The 22042-nt window shown below is 35.9% G+C and overlaps 1 long non-coding RNA gene across 4 annotated transcripts in view; it reads right to left on the bottom strand.

Annotated features, from left to right (window-relative positions):
- Nucleotides 1-22042, bottom strand: part of LOC106542443 (uncharacterized) — a 115296-nt gene that overhangs the window by 84253 nt on the left and 9001 nt on the right. For 2 of the 4 annotated variants that reach the window (XR_015698207.1, XR_015698210.1), the window contains exon 2: nucleotides 6342-6450. The exons of 1 other annotated variant lie outside the window; for it this stretch is intronic. This is a non-coding gene — a long non-coding RNA (uncharacterized LOC106542443). Of the gene's footprint in view, nucleotides 1-4607; nucleotides 4779-6341; nucleotides 6451-22042 lie in introns of all 4 variants that reach the window. One more of the 4 variants, XR_015698209.1, reaches the window with a different exon arrangement.

The following is a 22042-nucleotide window of genomic DNA, read 5'->3' as shown; positions in this document are numbered from 1 at the left end:
GACATCTTCAGCCAAATTGATGGGTAACTAGTATATAAATCATGAGCTCCAAGACTACATGAATTCCATAAAACAACATCCTCCTCCCCAATAACGCATATGACTGAATTTTTTGTCGTTTGTATAAAGAAAACTCTTGAAATTGCAATATAAAGACAAAAAATGGCTTAATGTAGTTTTAAAAATGAAGCTAAGCCTTGTCTCTATGCATGATGGACCTCTTCCTGGTCTGTGTCATCACATATCAATTGTTCCAATTGTTTCCAAAGCTACCAAATGCAGCCTTGGCCCCCCAAAATGTTATCCACTTCTGATATAAACCTATGTATGCTCATTCCCTACACTCTTACAATGCATATTGCATCTGACACATTCAAGGTAGTTAAGCCACAGTTTTCAACAACAGACACTGCATCTGGGAAAAATGCTTGTCACACAACCTAATGTCATTCTTATGGCAAGAAGTTCTACTGATATGCCTCTTATGTCTCCAATCCAAATAGTTGCTTCCCTTCTTCCAGGCAAACAGTTTTTCTAGTACTGTAGAGATAATTTAGACATATAAACTTGAATTGAGGTCAAAGAACACGAGACAGACCAAGAAGAAGATGGAGACACAACTTTAAAAACACATTGCAACAGCATCAATTTGTTCATTAGTTCAGGCTGCCAGAAGAGCAAGAACATTAATACAATTGAGCGAGTCCAGAGGTATTTCACGAGAAGAGTACTCCACTCCTCTGCTCACAATAGAATCCCTTATGCCACCATGCTTGAAATTTTGGGCTTGGACAACCTAGAACTATGCTATCTAAAGTCTGACCTAAGCATAGTACACAAAATGGTCTGCTACAATGTTCTACCTATCAACAAATACTTCAGCTTCAACCTCAGTAATACATGGGCAAACAATAGATACAAACTCAAAGTAAACTGCTCCAAACTTGATTGCAGAAAATACGACTTCAGCAACCGAGTGATCAATCCCTGGAATGCACTACCTGACTCTGTTGTTACATCCTCAAACCCCCATAACTTTAACCTTAATTTGTTTACCATGGACCTCACCCCATTCCTAATAGGTCTGTAAGGGGGCACGCATAAGCGCACCAGCATGCCTATCATCCCTGTCCTACTGTCCCCATTTATTCATACCCATTTCCTGTGTTCATATCCATGTTTATACTTACACCTGTTATCTCGTACATGTTTCACAAACTAAATAAATGAATAAAAGAAATAAATAAAAGAACCAAAACTTCCTTGACACCAGTAGTAAAAGAGGAAGTAAAGAAGAAGAAGACCTAACGAATTTGGGCACAGGTCTTTCCCAGCTCTGGTGTTTGAGATCTTTTCAGTGGAATATATCTGAGAGTTAAATATCTACAAATAATTATAGAGCACTTTTGTGAGAGATGGTAGTTGTGCCATTATTAAAATCTCATATAAATCCTTGAGATTGTACTAGTTTTGTAGTTTTTCATGAAGACAGGGAACAGATTCAAAAGCTAGAGCAAAGATTAAAAAACAGAAGACTTGACCCAACAACAATTGAAGAAAAGTTGCAGAGTAATTGCCCAATATATCTTAATTGGGTTCCAACTCCCTGTTCTTTTTCCAAACCTCTGATTATCCTTCTGCACTTAGATGTCTTTATTCCTTGTTTGTTTTGCAAAAAAGGGATCATTCTTTAAATTCTGGCCAATACTAGAGACTTTGGCTTTGCAGCATAACATAAACTTTCATGTACTGTATATGATGTTATTAGCACACACAGACTAATATTAGTAACTGGAAGAGAACTTTTAGAAAACAGACTAAGCAGAAATACTGAGTCTATTTCAAACTGAAATGAGAAGAATAATTTGCCCATCATTAACAAACTGCAATTTGGAGAATTTTGTACTGACATTTTCCCATGCTCCTCTAGCGATACCAGAGAATCACTATTAAGCCATCTTAAAACTGCAGTATACTGTATACTTGTATAGTGAACTAATTTCATGTGTTCCAAGACTGAATCTTGGTAGTTAAAATATGTTCAGAGAACAAAGTTTGGTTTGCATAAAAACCAATTGTTTGTTTTTGTTTCATTTTTGGAACATCCTTTTGTTATAATTGTAGAATTACTTCTGACTGGCAAGAAAGTTCTTTGGTTAGAAGCTCTTTGGCTGCCTCCCAAGAGATGACGTCACATCATTCCCATCTAGCATCATGTTCTGTTAGCAACACTTGGGTAAGTCATTAGTTCATCAGCTCCATTTTTACTGAAATAACCAGACACATTCCATTGAATGTCTCAGAACTGTTAATGATTACGGGAAGCATCAGACTTTTATCCGATTTCCCATTCTTTTTCCCTAATGTGAGAGTTCAGGGAACTAAATCAAACATACACACTCACACAATGCCATCCTGCTTCAGCAAGAGCCAGTGGGAGTCTTTTGGTCATTATTTTCTCAGTCAGAAGAATGTAACCATTTTCAGAACTGACTAGAAAAGCTGCTGTAGGAAGCAAAAAATGCTAAATTCCCACAATTCAGACTGTAAAGATATTAATTGGACCTCATTAAAGCTATTAATATGTGGAGAATGAAAAACTGAAAGTGATGGAAGCTTAGAAAGGACGAAGCACATGTTAATTCACTGCAGTTGTGTCTTTGAATTTTAAAGATTGAATTGTACAGCTACCCATTTTGGATAAATCCTAACTTCCAATTACCTACCATTTATCAATTCTTAGAAACTAGCCTAGCGTGTTCTCTCTTGATTTTAAGATACTTGTATAAGAAGCTTCCAGATCCCTGTCCTATCTAAGAGTGCACCATAAATATGCAAAACTGAGGGTTTGTATGATGCTCTGCAGCCTTGGTGTTTGTGTAAAAGATCTGGAAATACCATGATGCCAAGCTCTGTCCATTTGCATTATCCTAATGCATGTTTTGGTATTTGCCTTTCCTTTCTCTCCTTTGAATACCTGTGTTCAGTGGTGTATTAACCATTAAGCAGACTAAGCATGTGCTTAGGGTGCCAGGCACAAAGGGGGCACAACAAAGTTGAGAAAGAAAAAAAGACCCATGAAGCTTGGCTTCATTTGTACAGTATGTACAAAGGAGGGGGACAAGATTTGTCAATGCTTAGGGCACGAAAGATCCTTAATCCGCCGCTGCATGTGTTGTAGTGTTTGTGTGCCTGGGTGGCCTATGAAAATAATAGAATAAATTGCTGGCAACTGAGAACCAAAGGCCTGGCTTTTTAGTGAGGTGAGGCTGTTTTTAATTTATTTTAAAAGAATTACTAGCAAATTGAGGAAAATGAAACTATGGTATTTCCTTTTTTCTGCAGGGGATTATTGTGTCAGATGAGAATTGTGGACTTCATATTTCTAAAAAAAAAATCCAGTTAATTCTTCCAAAGTATGAGCTCAAGAGTCTCTTTGGACTCAGGGTCATTTACTTCTTGGTTTGCACATTAACTATCTAATATTTTCTGGCTTGCCCAACTCTATGAACTTTCCTCCGGTCTCATAGCCACAGTGGCAACACTCTTCTCCATGGAGCAATGCAATTCTTCAGGGCCAATGTGCTGAGTTTTTCTTTATGGAAGTCAGGTTTGTGCTCTTAAGGACAAAAAACATTGGAAGCAACTTGGAAGTTCTTACAAGTAATGTTTGCTCTCTGATTGGAACTCTGTCTTACTTCATGGAGGCCTATATGAAAGAATGTTCCAAATAAAGTTGGCTAAGATTAATTTCCTCAGATTGTTCTTTCTCCCACTAAATCCTGCATGATTAGTTTATTTCTCATGGGAGAAAAGCATAATCTTGGGCTTGCAGTATTATGTCCTATGAGCCCAAATTTCGACATTGTCACAGTTTGAGAGGGCCATCCTAGGCAAATTCTTAACTTGGATTTGGAGAAAGGCAAAAATGAAGCACTTCATTATTATAATGATGGTCTCAGTAGTAGATTGTTCTTACTGAATTACATATATAATTTCCTTTCCATCCTTTGCATAAGAGCACATTAGCCAAGCTAAACATATTACTACTTACGATCTTGGAGGGAGGATTCAATGATACTTAAAATGGTTTTGGCTTTAACTTTGGCAATATCTGCTGGCTGATTTATCTCTACTCTAATGGTTTGTGATTCATTATTTTCCTTTCTCCCTTTTCTCTTTGTTTAATGAGATTGTATTGCTATTTTGATATTTGTTACTTAATTCAATTTGACTTGACTCAACTTTGTCTTGTAAAGTAGTAGGTAATGGGTACACTAATCATTCTGTGTCACAGAATCTTTTATTTTAATATTTTCCAGCCTTACTGGAGTTCTTTTATCTTTTTGTTATAAAACTTACTTACCAAACCACTAACTGTCTCAATTTCTCTTTCCTGAATAATCTACAGTGTATTCATATTTGTTGCATTTATTATTTGGAGCAGTTGATATGATGTTAAAGGGACATGTAAGTTGCAGACTACTTTCTTGTGACTTTGGGGTTAAATAGCACCAGAATCCTCCATAGGGATGTGGATCCAATTCAAGCAATATCAGCAAATAGCCCGATCCTGTAAAGATGAAGTGAGGAAAGCTAAGACTCACAATGAAGAAAGGCTTGCCCCAAAAGGAAAAAATAATTGGAGGATGATCCAACGCCACGATGACACGGACATGCGGTCTCGATACTCCGAGACCGCAGCTGATACTTTTGCCATTAGGTGGTCCAATTGGACCTAAACCGTCCGATGAACCGATGAAGTGCCAGAAGGATATCTGAAATGAAGTTGATAGAAGATAAAAAGAGAATTTGACTAGACATGACTATGTGTCAAAGCTGTGACTTATAGTATGGTAGTCAGGACAGTGAAGTATAGTTATTTCTTCAACCTTATTGCATATGTCGAGTGCTGTCACGGATCCCTTTTCATATTAAACTATGCCTTTTTTAGGATATGATGGCCTGAAAAATTGTTTAGAGGACCTCTATGAAATATTAACTTGATAAAGTCAATTGGATTCATTTTGAATTGGAAGTTAGCCTGGCAGATCTTGAGAAGATAACCCAGATAATGCTTTGGAACATAACTGGGGAGGAGCTTAAACCTGTTACTATTGAAGAAGAGGACAGTTTTTGGTGAGATGGTCACTTCTGGACTGGATACCTATTCTATCTAGCTTATACTGTCTAAGATCTCAGGGAAGGGGCATGAAGCACATAAGAAGTCATCAAACTTAAAAAAATACAAAATAAATTATGTGTGTTTGTTATATAGGTTATGATTTACATGTAGCCTATGTAGGCATAAAATAGTTGTAATAAATAAAATAATAAAATAAATCTGGGTCTCCTTCCCAAATTTTCCTTTTATGAAAAAGCAGAAAGGATTTCTATATCTTTTGGCCAATCAAACAAACAAACAGAAATCAGGTAAGAAAAGAAATTTCAGAATTTCCTCTATTTAATTAAATACTTCTACAGCAATTTATTTAGGACAAGTCTCAGACACTTTGAAGGAGATCATCCAGTTGAGTATTCAGGTGTTCCCATGAGCAAATTCATAAGCCTAATCATTTTAGCAGATTCTTGCAGGCAAAATATATCATAGGAAAATTAAATGAAATGTCTGGGTTTGTGGCCTAGATATTATTTCCAGAACAATCTTCCTGACCATTGTTAGAGACTGAATTGGTCTGATCTGGCAAGACAGTTCTTAGGCTCATATGGCCCATTACAGGCTGAATCACTGAGTTATGTGACTTATTGACCCCAATGTCTGCTGCTAAGGAGAAAAACAAAATTCCACATTAGGAGTTATTAAAAAAAAGAGTAAAAATAAATGAAAGAAACAATATTATAATACTTTTATAAGGGGCAAGCATTCTTCAAAAACGATTCAGCAGGAACACAGTACCTTTAAATGATTCATTTAAAGGACACCCTCATTTTTTCGGGTTTCTTCATTATCTGGAAGGACTATATCACTGCTTTAAAGAATCTACTTGCTAATGTTAGTGACTTTTAAACCAATGGCACTTTCTTCAGGCAAATATAGGAGCCAGGAATAGACTGGGATCCTTTAATGAATCATGGAAAGATGCTATCTTCTGTGGGCAGAAGGCTTTCAAAATGTACACCTATCCACTTAGTCATTGGTCTGACCACACTGTAGAATATATAATTTTATTCGCTGCATTTCAAAAAAGAATCGTATAGAACTGTAGAAAGGAATATGTGGGGGCAATCAAATTGATCAAGGGACTGGAGTGATTCCATAGAAAGTAAATGTTCAACAACTGAACTTTTTGCTTGGAAAAAATGTATAAAATTATTCTTACTGTGGAAAAATTAATTAGGGGAGGTCTTTCTCTTTTGGTCTGTCTGTTTTGTCTGTCTTTCTTTCTCTCAGAATAGGAAACCATTCAGTGATGTTGAAAGATGGGAAATCTACGAGAAACAATAGGAAAGATCATTTGTAACTACAGTTTTCTGGTTGTCTATTTTGCTCTTAATATCACAGGAGCAAGGTCGATAAAAAGCAAGAGCCCTAAACATGATATCCATCTTTTCTTCAGCCTGGGCTTCCAGTAAGAAATCTTCTAAAACAAATTATATGACATAGATGAAGAGATGATGTAACATATGCTTACAGTAACCTATCTAGCAGTTTTAATCCCAATTTAATTATAACATTAATTTTATACATTATTCTATTTATTGGCTACTTTATATTATACATCAACCAGAGATCCTCTTTGATGGAGATGGGTGGTTTAGAAATATGAAACATTAAATCAATCAACAAAATTAATTAATCAATCAATCTGGGGAATAACTCTCCCTCCGCAGTTTCAGTTTATTCTTGCCCATTCAAACAAATTACACTAACTAAATGAACAGAATGTATTTTACTTATGGTTATTCAGTCATTAAGTGTAAAAAATAACTATGAATAAGCATGTCAAGTTTTTTTATTGGCAAGACAAGCTATGTCTTCTCCTCTCTAAAGTCCAGTCTGCCTGGACTTCTTGTATAGTGGACTTGGCAGCAAACATCTGAGCTTCTCTTCAGCAAGTGACCACAGAAAACATCAGTGGGATGCTGAAAATTCCTCCAGAACAAAGGGGGAAAACAGAATGTGTCCCCACAGTCCCCACATAGCTGCTTCTCTTGTACAAATTGCAAAATGAAAGCTTTAGTGGAGTGTCTAGTGGATGAGAAAATATGATCTGTTCAAGACTGAGGTGCACCATTTATGTTCCCTTGATTCTGGCATCCCATTTCCCTGTAAAATATAATTGATTGTATTCTGAAGGTGTTGTGATTATTCATCTTCAAAACATTTAGAATAAATACTTAACTTTATTTTTTTAATAACTTGTGAGATTTCCATCATTATGATTGGTCCATTCATAAATCTTCTTTATGTGTCAGTAAGACATGGTAAATTCTACTTTTGAAGATGACATTCTATTTCTTCCAAATAGATGTCAGATCTTTTATATAAATTGGAATAGTAATGATGAAAGGTTTTTTTTTGTATAGCCAAAATATTTGGTATAAGTGAGTTACCATGACAACCATGACCTGTCCCACATTATTGAAGTTTGAAGACATAATGCACTCTAGATCTGATTTTTTATCTTAGTATAGTTGCAATGTGATCTGATTTTGAAGGACATTCCAATCAGTCTGTGGCCATGACCAAGTAACTCTGTTTCTTGGCTTTCTGGGCCAGCTGCCATGGGCAGGTTCAATTGGAAGAGCTAGAAACTACTACTACTACTACTACTACTGATGCTTTGAATGAATGCCACAAATAGCTGGAGGAGTGACTGGATGTAGGACTTATCTCCATTGCTAAAGCACACATCCTATCTGGCAGATAGGATACTCAGATTTCTATCTGGCAGATAGGATATTCAGATTTGCTTGAAGTTGAACTATAACTGGAGAACTCCAGTAGAAGTGCCATGGGCAGAGTCTTGTAGGGTTATCTGGAACAAGTTTATAGTTGTCTTTTAAGGAAATAGACATGCTCCTCTAGTCTGTGGGTTCACCCAACTTTTTGTCGGTATCAGATCTCTCTTGGTTGATCAAGAAATGATCTTTTATTGGATCCATGCAGAGACATCTTCTCTGAGAAAGGGATTGTCTTCTTAGCCTTAATGGAAACTGTAGTGCCTCTTCCTCAAGATGCTATTGCTAGACCTAATGATTTTGAACAATTTCCACAGTCTCCAACTGTCCCTATTTAGGGAAGATGGTTGAAAAGGTGATTTGGTTTCAGCTTCTAAGAATCCCAAAGAAGATATATTATCTGGATCCATTACTGTTGGATTTCAAGTTGTATTAGAGTATGATAATAGCATCAATTTGCACTAATTGAGGACCTGTGGTGAAGCTGAGATGGAGGAAGGCTGGCATCAATCTTGCAAGTTTCATATTCTCTTTCAGGAGAGCCTGAATATCTTGCTTTTGTTAGTTAAGAGCTTCCATTGTCTAGAGAGCACCTTGCTACAGATTCATTGCCACATCAACAGGTAGATTTACAAATAACTAAGTTGCAAAATGCCATGGTGTCATCTGCACAAGGTAGATCAGGCCCCAAAATTAACTCTGCAGGAAGACTAGAATTACATTTATTGGTAGGCTATAATCAAATCTTGCAAGATAATTGTGTTCTCCTTGCCTCCCTCTTCTACCCCTGTGTCAATGCAGTACTGGCAGAAATGAACAAAACTCTCAACTGCCTTTTATTTTATAAATAGATACAAATATGAAACATAACAAACAGTTCAATTTTGAATCAATAACTGCTTTCTTTTAACCTCTGCAAATTCACTAGGTTCCATGAATATGTATGCAACCTAGACCAAAACTGATTTTGGCTATTTATAAAAGAAAATATTTCTGTACCTGGTATGTAAAAACAGGTCTCTTATTGACTGTGATAATCCACACATTATTTTTAAATCAATTCTAAGATTTAACTAATCTTCCCAACCCCCTTGTGGCACCACAAAGATAGAAAAAATTCTAATGGTTTCCCCAGTTATTTTAGTAGTAAAGTAAATGTCTCTTCTGTTTGATAGACTCTGCAAACTCCTCTGAATTTCAGGAGCAACTGGGTGTTGTAATCTGCATTACAAACTGAAAAGAGTTTACTGAAATTTCTGCAGGGTTTTTCCATATTAGTCTTAATCAGTTATATTATTTCAAGAGGTTAATCAATATCGAAGAATGCAAAAAGCTGTCAGGCCTGAAGCCGATTCCTTTTAGGATCTTTGGCCTGTCACGCTCTCTATTATTGTGCTGTCCTGTTTCATTAGTGTGGAATTGGGAGGGGGTATAATAAGGAGTAGAATGTGTTGCTGTCAAAATAAATTTCTTTCTAGAAAGCCAAGGTCATATTTTGTTCTCTACACCTCTGAAGAGCTTGGAAGGTGAGGCAAGTGGGGTGAGGCAAGTGGGATGAGGCAAGCGGGGTGAGGCAAGGCGCCCCTCGACATGAGTGATGTTGAGTTGACCATGCCCACTCAGTCACATGACCACTCAATCACATGACCACCCAGTCAATCCCATCAAGCCACGCCCACAGAACAGGTAGTAAAAAAAATTGAATCCTACCACTCGGTAGATTGAATCTAATTGTATAAATCTAAATTAAACTGAAATCTACAGTTCGCAGCTGCTGATTATCGAGAATTGTGGTTTTCTATCTTTGTTACTGGAGTTGGTGCAACAAGAAATGAGGGAGAATTTCTTCTCCTGCTTTGGTCCTAAGAAAGTTTGCCCTTCTGAAGTTCCCTCTCTGAAGCTGGATATCAGGAAGACCCCTGTTCTATAGTCTTTCCCAAGACAAAATCCACGCCTACTTTTCCCTCATGTAACTTTTCCCGCCATTTAATTGATAAGAGAAAAACTCTGGTGTTGTTTTTTGTATTTTTGTAAACTGCAAATTTCTCATTATAAAAACTTTTTATTTTTTAGAATATGAACATTCCATCTTTTCTTAAACAGTGTATCGTCTGGGTACAAATGTCTCTGTGCAATAGCCATCAGAATTTACAATATCATTCACTACATAGATATTAATGCTCTAATCTTACAATTATAGTATATTAAACAATTGAGCACAGTAAACCTGTTCATTTTTCCCTCTTAATGTATCTTCTAATAAGAAAATAATAATAATACTAAATACTAATAATACTAAATACTAATAATACTAAATATAATAATCCTCATTATCATAATACTAACAATTATTATACTGTTTACATCTCTGTCTTAACATATTTTCTACTCTTCTTTAATCTCCTTTTATTTCCAACTTCCATTTTTATTCTCTAACCTTTGATAAAATAATTCCCATATCATATAATATTCAGTTTGTTCTTTCTCCTTAATTTCCAGCATTAATCTGTTCATTTGTGCACATTCTAATATTTTCCTAATCACCTTCTCATCAGTAGGGATCTCTTCACTTTTCCAATTTTGTGCAAATACCATTTTAGCTATGGTTAATACATGAATGATTAAATATGTATTATCTTTACTATACGTTTCAAGTAAGATCCCCAACAGAAATATTTCTGGCTTTAAATCAATGTGCTGTTTTATCATCTTTTCCAACCATGTATGTATTTTTGCCCAGTATTTTTTGCTTCTACACATGTCTACCATATATGATAAGACCCAGGTATCTGGTGGCACTTCCATCATTTAGCTGACTTATCTTTAAACATCTTTGGCAACCTCACCAGTGCAAAGTATGGCAAATTTCTCAGAGATCTACCAATAAATTTCAATTTACTTTCCTATCCTTGCTTCAGCTTATTTTTACCACCAAGACGTCTTTTTTTAAAAAATGCTGGTGTGTGTGTGTGGCAGGCAATGTTACAATGAAGTTTTTAAAAAAATGATTACTTGTGATTGTCCAGGGAATTGGACTGTTCGTCTATTTGCCTAGGGCAGCACCAGGTGAGGTTGAGAAGCTCTTACTGTCATGAATAAATTGTGGAACTGTATCATTAAAAAAAGTTTTTAAAGAACTGGCAGTTCTGAAACTGCTCTTGGCAGATCCTGCCCAGCTTGAAAGATTTTAGTGCAATAGATGGTAAGCTTTCTCAATCTTATCTGCTACTTCAGGATTTTACAATAGGTGTCAATATTTGTGGGGGGAAAGCAAAAGTATTTTATTACTCCATTTAGTATACTGTCAATAAAATAAAATATCAGAGTTAATTTTTGAACCACCATCTGAAATCCAGAAAGAGTTTAATATCAAGGAATACTTCCAAATTAGAAAACTATACTTTCTAGTTTCTGTCTGAATATTGTTTTATTGAGCTCACTCAAGATATCATTGGTGAGTTTGATAAAATATGGGATAGATGACTAATGTAAATCTTGAATGAAGAATCACATCCTTCTACCCTGAAAGTGCATCAAAAATATTAGCTTTAATGTAGCCCGGTTATGTAATCCATGAAAATGCCCCAATTGGGGGTTTGTAAATGGTACAAAATTGACCTATGTTTGGATCTAGATTTTTTTTAAAAAGTTCTGAATGCAAGTATTTTATAGATTATATAGATTAAGCTTTTTACATTAGTCTCAGATTATTTTATTTTATTAGTACTGCTAAATGCATCGGTGAAACTCTGGATCATGTGGCAAAATCATCCAGTAACAAAGGCCACAATCCCACGACAAAAGTCAACATTTTATAGGAGAAAAGTATAAAAAGACTAAAGGTGTTTGGCTTAAAAATGTTTATAGTTAAAAAATTTCCATAACTATACAGACACTGTGGAATATAACCGAGGACACTATAGGGTCAATTACTGTTCTTTTTGCATTGCACCATCAGGCCAGCTGACTGAGAGAAGTGGGAATGTCAAGAAGTTCAAGCTGGGGTTTTTGCATTACAGCTGAATTTCCTCCTTGCTTGGAGGTGAATCAGATGATACCAGAGAACTGATGGCCTTCTGTAAAATAAAAATCCAGATCAGCGGCACCCTCCCAAATTGGGAAGCATGTTGCTGGGAAGAAGCCAAATCTAGAATCAATATATTAAACAATGACTTAGATGACAGCATTCTACTATGACCCACAATGTGACACTCCCTTGTTCTTCCCTTCTATTTATTTTTAGATCTTTAATTGCAAGCTATGCTGACTGACCAGATCTAGATGTTCTTTAAATGTCCCAGCATGCTATGAGCAATGCTTTATCAGGAAGATCATGGCAATTATAAATGGCTGTTTTATGCGGTTGTCTACTATGGTTGTGAGATTACAACTCTAATCTCTTAAAATATATAGGGTTTAACAGTAGGCATGCCTCCATTAGGCATTCTTCAATCAAAATCCCCTCAAATCTGGAACCAACTCAGGGGGAAAGTACCACATTGTTCAGACACTTATGTGATAATTTGTCTGTTTGTTGGATACAATAGACATGCATATAATCTGATTCTTCTTGCTTACTTATATTTTCACTAAATAAATGCAAGCCCAATTCACCCACATACCTGCTATCTAATATTTTAGAACTGACATGCTGATAGGAAAATTGAAAGTTTGAATTTGAAACATTGGAATGTTTCAGTATCGAAGAAATGTAGAGAAAGGTGTTAAGTAGATTTCATAGTACTAAATAGGAGGGAAAATAGAATTTGTTAAAGAAATAATTATGGATAAAACTATTATATTAAAACTCCCTATTTCAAAATGAAACATAGAAGCACTTTGCTTCCAAGATGAATTCAATAATTTTCTGGCTTTCTGTTTAATGGTAACATCATTGCTTATATTTATTTTATGTTTATTTGTCTGAATTGCCAAAACCAGCCACTGATCAGATATCTAGCCTAGAGAAATCTGAGCTGATCTCATCTGATGCTCTCAGCAGTAACATGAATCACAAAAGGAAGAAAAATAGCAGCAATAATAAAAATTAGTTCATTCTACTTTGATCATCTGTTAAGGATACTTCTTTTGCGGAATATCTAGCCAGGTTTTCTTGGAAAATTTTTGGTGACAATATCAAAATATTCATAATAATTATACATCTGATATAATAGTTGTACTATTACAGATACAAATGGCAGTTTTTGCTCCTTGAGTTAATTCTGTCCATCTACAATTTCCAGACTATGCTCACAATCGGTATCTCTAGCTGTCTGTATTTACTGGCATTAGATGTAAGAATGCAAGCAACTGAATAGACAGAGGAGGAAATCGGGGTGGGGTGGGGAATCTTCCTCTGTGAAGGCTAGTGAGAACAGAAGGGTCTTGAGACCTATACAGCTGGACTCATGTATTTTAGTAAGTATAATCTGAAAGTCAGCTCAATAATTGTTTAATTTTATTTTTTGTTCTTTTATTTTTTGTTTCCCAAATCTATTTTTTTCTAATCTGTTCCTTTTCCCTTTTCCATGTAAATTGCTTTTTAGTTCTATTATTTACATTTAGTTTACTCATGTTCAGATTTAATTTTGTATTTATTATACCATCTATAAATTAAATACAGAGGGCTGTTTTCCTAGGACACACAACTTGGGTAGATCATTTCTGTTTATAGAAGATACCTGAAGGTACTTGGAGTTACATAAAGCATTACAGGCTAAGACTAATACTTTGAATTCCACCTAGAAACCTGTTGTAAGTCAATACATGGTCCATTACATTGACATTACATGCTGATAACCAGTGGCTAATTCTTCCAAGAACTGAACTTTCAATGACAGCTTTATGTATAACACACCTGTGATGCTATGAGAATTAATTAACACTGCTAACGTCTCTGTTCCATGTGGAATCTCATCTAGCATTTCAGCTAAGGGTGACTTTAGACACAAACGGCTCCTCTGGGAGAGTTTCAATTAGTGATGTGCTCCTTCAGAGGTATGCCTCCACATTCAGAGTTAATATTGGAGCAGACATGGAACTTCTATGCATATTGCTAAGGTTCACCTTCTATCTCTATTGCCCTGTCTAGACCCAACAGTTTCCAAGCTCAGAGTCAAGGTTTCTAGAATATCTGCAGTTTAGATCAGGATAAAAATACATAGTACACAATTAACTTTCAACAGTACATTGATGATACATTCCCCAGTCTCCTGGATAACTTCTCCCAGGATCTTCAGGTAGATATTACAGAGTAGGAAGGAGAAGACTAAAATCTCAGACAACCCACAGATGTCCATTAAGCTGACCTTTCATTCCTATTACCAGTGTCTAGAATTACGCCAATTACAGTGGAATCACTGTAAAATAATGCCATAAAACCCTATCCCATGCAAGCAATCCAGAAAAATAGTAGGACTTATGGTCCTACTTGCTTTTGGGAGGTCTTAATAGTAATAGAAATATTGCACTACTGAAACAAGTCATAACCAGGAGCAACTAAATGCTGTTCCTATCCCTTGCTGGGCCCTGAACTTTGACTGGGAAAGGATGTTTTGCTAATGATGCACCCATTGTTTTCTTGCTGACATTCTCCCAAAAGAGGAGGTTCGACCTAGTAGTGTAATATGATTTGGTCCTAGGAAGTCTGCTTGTTAGAGTCATGCACTGACTGCACCATCCTTCAAGACTGCTGACATCACCCGCCTCTTTCAAGGCCTTCAGAAACAGATAAGGCATTTAATATGTCATCATGTTTAGTCAAACCCACTTAGAGACTTTTGATCAATGTCAGTGTTCTTCTGTTTATAAGGGTGTGGGTATGTCAAGTGAGGGTCTTGTGACAGTCTGAAGCCCTTGTGAACAGAAGACTGACACTGACATCCCCTAAATTCTGCTGAATATGTTACCTAGCCTGGTAATGAAATGTTTGGAAGCTTGGAGAAGGAACTTCACCCTCATCCTAGACCCGAGCTACAGATATCCACCACTATTGCAAAACTTTTGATCAGTCTTGGCTTCATGCCTGAACCAACCAGGAATGTGCTGATGCTGGGGCAAGCTTTCTTTGTATCTTTCCTGCAGACTTAAACTTATTCACATGTGGGTGAATGCCTGCACTGACCTTCTATGCAGCCATAAAGATAAACTGGAGGAACATACTGTATAGTAGAGAAGAGCTGTCAAGAGCTTCTCTTGATCCTGTTACTTATGTCAGCAGTGGGTAATCTTTTCTAGAGAAACAGTCACATGCTTGTAAATTGATTTAGGTCAGTTGACACACTCAAAAACAGTGGCAAAATAAAAACTGAATTTCATTTTGTTTTCATCAATTCCCTATCCCAATCCCTATCCCTGTCCTTGTCCCCTTTTGGGTTCTTTTTGTCATTAAGAGAGCCATGTTCTCACATGAGTAACTTTCCAAGGGCTGATTGCCAGAGATAGACAATTCGGAAGGGGAATCAATCATATACTCTCTTAAAGAAACATGTGTCCTGTGCTGGTCATCCACCCACTTTTGCCTTTGATGTCATCCAATTCTGGATAGAGGGTTTAGTGTGTTGTATGAATTCAACCAGCAGGTACATTCATTCCAAGTGACCGAAGTGTGCTTACTTTGTGGTTATGCATTAAAAAACAAGGGTCTTGTAATATGGGTAACAGAAGATGCAGTCTGAATTGTATTTACGTTCATCCCTACTAGGATTTCAAAAAATAGCTTCCTTTCAGTCCAGTGGCCATTGAAATGTGTATAGTGCTTTGGAAGTCCAGATATTTTTAACAACTGGTAGCAGCCAATAAATTTATGAAACAATCTTATCCATGTAGGTTCTGATTAATCATAATACATAATGCATGTAAAAACAGACAGGATTTTAGTTTCATGCTGTGGCTGCCATCTTGATATTTTTTTGACTGCTCTGTGGTTATTATTTACTCAGATCATATACTGTCACTGTCCTGTAATGAGGATTCCACCCAGAACACTGGATTCCACCCAGTCTCATTGCATATATCTGAATTGGAGTTAAGCCTCAGAAATGAATAGAACTTGTCTGATATAGTGGTTAAGAGGTTGGCCTAGAAACCAAGAGACTGTGATTTCTAGTCTTGCCTTAAGCATAACAGCTGGCTGAATTACTTTGGGCCAGTCACTCTCCCTCTCTCAGCCCAACTCACCTCACAGGTTGTTGGGGGGGAGGAGGAGAAGGAAGAAGCATTATGTGTATTCACTATCTTCAGTTATTTATAAAGTGATAAAGATGGGATAAACATCTATTAAGTAAACAAACTTGTATATATAGCTGTGTTAGAAAACATTGCTAGAAGATATAGATCAACTAAAACAGTTAAAAGGTCACATACAAAGTTATCATATAAGATATTAAATAGTCCAAAATATTCTAGATTATGTTGGGTTGCATTTATTTATATATAAAGATAGCCATGTCAGTTTAATAGACTAGGAAAAATGTCTGCTGAAAACCAGGGCCTCTGAGATGACATTCAATTAGATCAGTTTATCTCAGTGTCAGAGCTTTTAAGATGTGCAAACTGGAGGATGTGCATGTTGACTGGAGAATCCTGGGAGTTGAAGTCCACCTATAATAAAGAGTCTGAGATGAAGAAACACTGGGATAGACGAAAGAATTGCCTGTGTGGTTATATTCATGATTACCTATTTGCATGTTGCTACACTTAAGTGGACTGAATGTAAAGTGTGACATTTTTGACCAGTTTTAGGAAAGAACTATGAAATGAAAGAGGAAAAGAAAGAGCCCCCCCCCCGCCAAATTTATAACAGAAGTAAGAAAAGATCTACTTTGGCTTTTACCAAATAGGCAACTGATGGAAAGGATACCTATCTGGAATTACAAAATCTGGGCTTAGTTTGGAGTACTTGAACTGGATGGAGTTTGCTGTTCTGTATACAAACTTGCTACTAACATCCCAGTTTGCTTTACTTCAGCATTATAATTTTTATGCAGAAAATAATCCTTCTGTTGTTACCACTGTTAAATATCGTTAAACAAATATTCAACCCACTGTGATATTTTTTTGCATAAATTTCGCACAATTTTGTATGTAGGTGAATTGGACATATTATTAAGCCAAAAATAATCATAAATAGAACATGATCAGATACACTTTGCCCCTACACAAACAAAATTAGCAAGATTAGAGCTAAATAAAGTAGAAGTGCAATAAAATTAAATTAAAATGGGAGCCAGGCTAGCATATAGTATTTTTTGAACTTTTTTCAACCTTGACATCAGTACTAAACTGTCAGTGAAGCACAGGACTGGAATACAATAGGTTGTCAACTGACAGTTATTCTACAGCAAATGATATCTTGAACTCTTGAGAAACGGAATAAAATTTAATGAATTCTAAAATTCATTTCGAGAGGTAAAACTGGAATGACAACTGAGGTTAAAGGCACTGCCTCTCAGCCTAACTATATTCATAGGATTATTCTGAAATAAAAAGAGAACATGAAGATTTTTTCTACCTTGGCAAATCATCATTATTCAAATAATAAGCTTCAAAGAAGCTTAAGCCTTTTTATTTAAAAAAAGTTATTTTGAAAAGGAGCTACCGGATTCCGAGTTTTAATTACAATAGGCTACAGAAATGTAACTTTCCTACTATAACATATTGTGATGGAAGAAATAAAACCCAGATTGTCTTCTGCTAAAAATCAGAGTCAGATTGCTCATGTGGGATGACAGAATGGCTAAATCATGCACCTTTGCATGTAACTTAGAAGCAGCACATACTCTTTCGATTTTGTTTATTTATATATGCTATTTATAGGCTTCCCCCAATCAAAAGACTTCTGGGTGGTTTACATTGTAGAGCAATATAATTAAATAGCATATTATTGTAAAATGCAACCCAGTGTGGCAATTGAAACCAATCTACCAAAAAAAAAAAAATCCCACCCATTTCCCCCCTCATATTTTGTATCATCATCTCATATGGTTTTCTGTGCATGGACAGCTTTCCAAAAATATTCTGTGGGACCCTATGGGACATATGTTGATACTATGAGTAGAGAAACATCACTAAAACTGTTTGATCATTTTAACTAGATAAACTTTCTCTTCAATAATGTTTCTTCTGACTCCACTTGGCTTAAAAAAAGAGTTTGCACTGTCTTTCCAGCCACAGGCTGATCTAATCAAAGATATCATTTTACCTTCTCAAGTATATTATGTAGTACACTTTTTAAAAACGTCTATTTTTCCATATCAAAATAAAACAGATTTCAACTCTGTCTTCAGAGGAGACCTCCCACAAAACATTGTTTATAGAAAATGATTCAAGGGGATTTAAGGAGTGTGACACATATTTAAGAGGTGACAAATAACACGCTATGTTAACTTTTGTTTTCCTGGAACAATCTACAGCATACTTTCATTTTTGATGGGGAGATATTTCTGGCATCTGTGTGGTGAACTGGACATAATGACAACTCAACTATGAAGATAACTTTTCTAGCTCAGAGTTGGATATTATTAAAGATACAATAGAACAGCCTTCCTCAATCTTGTAACCCCTAATATTGAGACTGTTGTTTAATATTAGGAATTATCTAATTGGGAAAGGCTGTTGCATCACCATTTTACATTATATAACATTTCCAAACTATTTTGATTAGGATTGGTTGAATTTCAACAAAGACAAAATGAATGTAAACTACACTACAGATTTTGTTAGTCCAGTAGCCCATTTTACATTGGAATTGGAACAGTTAACACTTGGGAAAAAAAGTTTCTAAGCACAATTCACCTATGTAGTGCCAGGCTTTCTAATGGGGCACCTCCATTCACATGAATCTATCTGTAATTTCCATTATTGGAATTGATGTTCTTATCTCCTATCACATGAAAATTTTAAGTTGATAAATATAAGAGCAGGATTATTTCAGTAACAACATTTCAGTTGTGAAATTTCCTCCCAAGCAGTGTCATTCCTTCTTTTACTTTGCATTGGATGACCAATAGTATTTGCTTTATACATCTGTTTTATTTTTATACAAAATCAAACGCAAAACATTTTATTTTATATTACATTTTCCTAATTTCCTCATTTTCCTTTGCGTGGCATTTTCTCCTGTTGCCCCTTCTTTTTTAATATCTTTTAATCTGTGTATTAATTTGGTGTCTAATAGAAGAATGCACAAGGCATACATATGTCTGGACACAGATTGAACATAGAACATAGAATAAGAGAGTTGGGAGAGACCTTGGAGGTCTTTTAGTCAAACCCCCTGTTTGAGCAGAAGACCATATACAATTTCAGACAAATGGTGCCCAGATACACTAAGGCAGGAATGTCAAACTCGATTTCATTGAGGGCCGCATCAGAGTTATGTTTGACTTCAGAAGGCTGGGGTGTGTGACCAGGGGTGGGCGTGGCCATCTTGACATCATTTGTGTTGAGGGGCACCTGTGATATCCAAGTGCTAAGGCAGGATTCCCCTCAGACCCTCCCTCACTCTCATTATAATTTCCTTCCTTCCTTCCTTCCTTCCTTCCTTCCTTCCTTCCTTCCTTCCTTCCTTCCTTCTTTTTCCTTCCTTCTTCAGTTCCCTCTTTCCTTTTCCATTCCTTGCCCTCTTACCATCTTTCCTTTTTCTTTGTATTTCCTCTTTTCCTTTCCCCTTTCCTATCCCTTCTTGCACGCTCAAATTCAAAAGGGGAAATATTTCTCCTTTTGTTTTGTTTTTAATTTGTTTTGTTAGCCCTCTGCCAGGGGGAGCTGTGCCCCCTCTGCACCCTGTTTTCGGCCACCTTCTGCAGCCCTCTTCCAGAAAAAACAGAGCCCCCCGAGCTCTATTTTTACTGGCAGAAGCACCATGGGTCCAGTCCTTTGCTGTTTCCAGGCCAGCCCCATGGGCCACATCTAAGCACCCTGTGGGCCTTCAGTTTGACATCCCTGCACTAAGGCATCTGCCTGGTTCCTATGTTCACCTTTGCATTAGTTAATGAAGGCTTCCCCAATGTGGGACCCACAGCATCATCTGCTAATGACTCCAATTCACCTGTAGTTTCATTGCAGCTTTTACTTTATTTTATTATGCAGCCCAAATATTGTTTTCAGCATCTCTGTTGAAATTCTGAGATTTTGGTTACATCTCAGGCTGCATAAACTGTCCTCATTAATAGAAACCATGCTGGCAGAATCTCTTGATTTTCTGTACTTAATTTCTGCCAATATGACCTAGGGGAAACTTGCAAGCCATAACCATGGAGTCATCATATTTGGCATGGGATGCATGAATATTGATTCAGTTAGTAATTCAATAACAAATAATAATATAAAGAGTCTCCATTAAAAGCTAAACAATGTCATGAAACATGGCAGTATTCTATTATGCCCATATCACATGAATTATTTTTAATTTACATGAAAATAAAGTATATAGTTGCTCAATGAATACAGAATCTTATATTAGGTGAGACCAACAGTATCTCAATACTTGTGAGATGAACAACTGTTAACAACTGTTAGCACAAAGTAAAAACACAGAATGATATCAAATGTCAAGTTTTCTTGATAATTAATTTTCCTTCAATATTCTGGATTTTAATAGAATTTCATGAGAATTTTAGACTTTCTGAGAATTCTGTTTTAATCAAACCCCCAAACTACTTCAGCATTTTAAAAGAGTGATTGTGTGAGTGAATCTTTCCTAACAAAAGGAGAGTCCCTCTCAGGGAAAATGTTTGGTCCAGCTTTCAGAAGGATCAGTATAGAGGAAGGCAAAATGAACTAGGGAAAAACACTTTTTGTTTGTCATTTCTTTTCATTTATGGAGAATAAATCCTTCAGAAAGATATTTTTTTAACAATTGAAGAAAACTATAACTCCAAAATCTAAATTGTTTTTTTTTTAGAAAAAGAGTGTTGATTTTTAATTCTGTCAAGAGGGTTGTAATTTAAACATCCATTTTAAATGTCACTGAAAAATTTTTCCATTGAAATACATCAATTCCTCTCCCCATTCCAAAAAAAATGTCTAAAGAAGCCTCCCACTTTCTGTTTCTTAAATTTGTCAAGACAGCTGTGATGGGGCCTACCAAAGTGAGCAAGTTTCCATTTCACATCTGAGAGGCAAGAAATTTCTTGAAAGAAACTGAGGTTTTTATGGCTCAAATGCAGCTGCCTTCTCTACATTTGGAAGCAAAACAAGCTTTTGTCTTGGGATGTTCTTTGGATAACTCACACAAGAATGCAATTCACTTTGCTTTACATTGATTCAGAAAGAGATAGTTAATTTGCACATCAAAATCATAAGAAAAGCTCTGACAAACAGCAAAGAGCTTAAAATAGCATTTTAATAACCATCCTATGAATGGTTTCCGGTTTTAAAGGACTCCAAAGATTCCTGGGCAGTAATTCCCTGGGCAGCATCTTCACTTTTATTATAATATTAGTTACTTCTTTCAGATTGACTTTTCTAAAGTGGTTCTGATAGCAAGTATTTTTTTTAAAGGAAATCTCTACTGAAGTTTCAGGTAAGTATATATGAACAGAGAGGAAATCCTTCAACTATTGGAATCTCAAACATGTAAATAATTCTATCCTAGTGTATATCCCATGTCATTAAAAGCAAATGGAAGTTATATGGAGAGAAATCTTCTAACATTTCACAAACCCAGGTTTTATCCAGATTCTGGGACAAAAGTGTGCAACATTTATGGCAGATATCCCATAGCCGCACTAACTGTGTAAAGGGCTATTCTGGTCTATGACCATAAGAAAGATTTGATTTTATGAAATAAAGGGTGTTCACCATTGATTTTAAGAAAGTATTGTGCTAATTGACTGGTAGTATTTTTTACACTGTCATAAGTGTGCAATTGGAGGTCACCATGTATGTATAGCAAATACATATATTAACCCTTAATAGGGGAAAACCAACCATGCATTTTAATTTGAACAAAAGTGAAGTTTAAAATAAAGATGTCTGAATGGCTTTTGATGCAGACATTAATTCTTGTGAATATCCATGCATGCAAAATAGAAAGTGAAAGTGAACTAACTTTAAAATTGAAAGAAATTATGTTAAAGTTAGTTAAAATACTTTGCATTCATATGCATGATAGTAA

This window comes from Thamnophis sirtalis, unplaced genomic scaffold (genome assembly GCF_051295495.1).
Source record: "Thamnophis sirtalis isolate CommonGarterSnake01/CBP01778 unplaced genomic scaffold, rThaSir2_p1.2 scaffold_1, whole genome shotgun sequence".
Taxonomy (NCBI): domain Eukaryota; kingdom Metazoa; phylum Chordata; class Lepidosauria; order Squamata; family Natricidae; genus Thamnophis; species Thamnophis sirtalis.
Note: the sequence above shows the minus strand (reverse complement) of the source record. Positions and strands in the feature narration are given on the sequence as shown.